Here is a 3525-nt window from a genome sequence, read left to right as displayed (position 1 = left end):
GTGGTGGTGTGGCTTGGTGGCAGACTTGCCTCTGCCTCCTCCCTCAGTATCCTCCCCGCAACTTTTCCAAATCCACAGAGACTGGAATGAGTCTCTCAGGTCCAGCGCTGTGGCTTAAGCTAACATCCCCACTGGCTTCTCTCCTCAAAGACAGCTCAGCAAGCCAGACATTCCAGGAAAGGACACAATGGCAACATGTAGTGGATGTGTGCTTGCTCCAGGGTCCAGAGCAGCTCCCACTAGGGGTGACTGAAGACTGTTCTGTCCCTGGGTGTCCCCTGGGCTGGACCTGAACTGGACCTCCCAAGCACTGGAGATTCTTCCACACGAGAGGTCAGCAAGGAAGGAGAAGCCCACCACCCTTCTTCCTCTGTCAGATGAGAAGACAGGTCCTGCTTTTTGGGGTAAGGACAGGAAGCAACAGAAAGGGGGAATGCTTCTGACCACACAATGCTTGCACGGAACTGACTCTAAAGACCTTAGAAATGCTAAGTGATGTAGCACTTCGCAGCAGCAGAGAACTGCATATAGCTGCAGATGATGTAGACATAGCTATAGCTACAGTGACTCGGGTACAGGGCCACCTCTGCCCATTAATTTAATTTGTTCCACAATTTTGCAAAAGATGATCATGCTGGTGTTTGTGTGGGAAAGATGGCCACAGTCATGTTTGTCACCTGATGCTCAGTTTGAAAACTAAAAATGCTTTGCCAAGTCATTTGAAAAGTGCTCATGAACCGAGGTGCAACTGTGCAGACACACATAGAGACAGATACGGTAGACAGGTATAGTAGGTATGGATGCAGATACAGATCGATAGAGATGTAGGTACAGGCCAAGTAGTGTCCAAGGCACTTCCTGGCAGGGTCTCACTAACTTGCTAATAGCTGGCTGAAACTTGTGACCCTCCTGCTTCTGCTTCTCAGAAATCTGGGATTATAGGAGTGTGCCACCACACCAAGCTCCTTTCTTTTGGATTAAAGTAATGGACACTACTTTAGAAATTTCTCTCTTGCTTTCAGGAACAACTCTCTACCATCCCTAAGAGGTATCATATGTGATTGGAACTATTATTATTTGTGTGTGTGGTGGTGGGGGGTACCTGGGATGGAGCTCAGGACCTTGCGCTTGCCAGGCAGATGCTTATGCCCTGAGCTGTCTCCCCAGTCCCTGACTCAACTATTATGAAATTAATTCCACATATGTAAGAGGCCACATGGGCATGATGTAGATTAAGTAACTTTTCTGGAGACTGTAAAGTTTTCCGGCCCTGAGGTGACAGCCCAGGCTCCTGAGCACCCACATGCACACAGCTCCTGAAGCCAGGCCTTATTTGCACCAAGCCTTCGCTAAACAGTGTTGGTGGAATGGAGAGAAATGAGACTACTACCTCTAGCCAAGCCTATTTTATCATCAGGAAAATACCGTGTTTAATTAAAGGGACGACATCTCCAACCCAGACCTGTATCACTTCCAGCTCAAGCATTTAACCACACAGAATGATCCCCTTGTCTCCCAGCAGAGAAATAACATATATCCCAAGATGGAACACGATCATCAACTCTGGTTCTAGAAAACATAGGCAGAAGCTTGAAGAGGTTCCATAGTCTCCTCAAGACCCAAAGCTGGAAAGATTTGTGGTCAAAGTGCTCTGGGGAACGGCATGTATGTTCTATTTATCTCAGCAATTTGAACCCGGTGTAGATGTTGACAAACCCGTCACGGAGAAGCAAAACAGCAGAGATGGAGTCGCCTTCGAGCACTCTGGCACTGGCCTCAGAATGCTGGTGTAGCTCCTGCTGTGCACTTGTGGGCACTGCATGAATCTCCAGGAGCACCTCATTGCATCTACTGAGTCATTAGCGAGGAAGGGTGGTCCAAAGAATTCATGCAGGAGCTGCATACTGGGTGGGAGGGAGGAAGGCGAGTGGGAATCAGGACCAGGCCAGGAAGGGGGAAACGACGTAACAGATGCACCGCAGAGAAGAAGGCATTGGGAGGAGATAGGGGATGAGATGTCCACACTTAACACAGCTCAGCCTCTGGTCCTGAGCCTGCCTGGCAATGGCTTCCTTTCCAGTGAGGACGCCTCACTGGAAAACCAATCGGTGAGAACTCAGATGGAGTCTGCAGAGAGCACCACGATGACGAGCCCAGGCTGATGGGGGCGACGGGAATCGTTTTCAGCACCGTGGACAGCGTCAGCGGCAAGACTGATGTTCAGGTAGTGAGGGCAATGATGACTCATTGAGCCAGGAGTGACACCGGTGCAAATTCTTGGAAAGGTCTGAACACGCACATTTTACCAGTGATCAAATTGAGGCGGGGGCAATGTTATTGTGGTACTCCTTTGGAAACTGAGGTGCATCAAGGTGTAGGGAGCAGCCCACACTTGATTCTGGGGTGAAGTGAAGCTGGATCTGGGGTGGAGTCTGGCTCAAGAGCCCAGGCAAGGACAGGGCTTGGACTTGCACCTAGGACTTGCTTACTACAACCCAGGTTCTGCTTAGCTGCTGTGAAAACATGAGCTAGCAGGCCCACAGCGCTGTGCTCCAGGTTCCTGTGCTCCAGGTTCCCAAGGTGCACGGTACACGCAAGCACCTTGTGTCCCATGAACTCAGCTGCTTCATGGTCCTTCCCACCTTCTGCACGACCCCAGAGCAAATATTTCCCAGGGCTTCCTAGTCTGGCTTCTCCAGAAACTCCAGTTCTGTAGTTAGAAGAAAAGTGACAGAAGCAAGGCTTTCATACCTGACATGCCCCGGGGTTCCTCTTATTCAACCTGAGAAGATCCATCTCAAAACCTCTTGCATCAAGCAAACTCTCGTACGAAGCAGCATTATCTTATAAAAATTTAGAAAAAGATTGTGGCCTCACTAGTTTGTCTAAGTCAATATTTAAACAACTGAAATAGAAACCTATTAAAAAGAAAAAGGTTTGATTCATTGTGGAAGATCTAGAACTTTCTCTCCATGAGAGCCCAATTTTATCCAAGCTGTGAGGTCATTCCTTGGTGCCTGGGGTCAGGCGCTTATTCCTCAAACTTGAGCAATCACTTGTCACTTGGGAAGTTAAATCATCCTCACACTGGTATTTCATGAAGCCTTAAAGAATTAAAATTTGAAAAGAATAGCAAAATGTTTTGCCCCAAGGAAGAGGTTCACACACAGTAGTTATTATTACCATGATAATTATCACTTGACACTTACACACTACCATTTATAATGATGATTAGAAGTACAATGAAATATAATGCAGGACATAGAAATTAGAATTAGCTTAAGTTTCATGCTCATTTGTTTTCTTAACCACATGATTTGGGCAAAGTCACTTTTATGTTATGACTGGCAAGTGTCTTCCTCATAAAATAGAGAAGGATAGGATTTCAGCATCCTGGAAGAAACTGGAGGGAGGAAATAGTAAGGAACAGGGAGGGGAGGGAGAGAGAGGGACAGAGACAGAGGCAGAGACAGAAAGAGAGAGATGGAGAGAGAGATGGAGAGAGACAGAGAGACAGAGACAGAG

This window comes from Octodon degus, unplaced genomic scaffold (assembly GCF_000260255.1).
Source record: "Octodon degus isolate 3935 unplaced genomic scaffold, OctDeg1.0 scaffold00382, whole genome shotgun sequence".
Classification (NCBI taxonomy): domain Eukaryota; kingdom Metazoa; phylum Chordata; class Mammalia; order Rodentia; family Octodontidae; genus Octodon; species Octodon degus.
Note: the sequence above shows the minus strand (reverse complement) of the source record.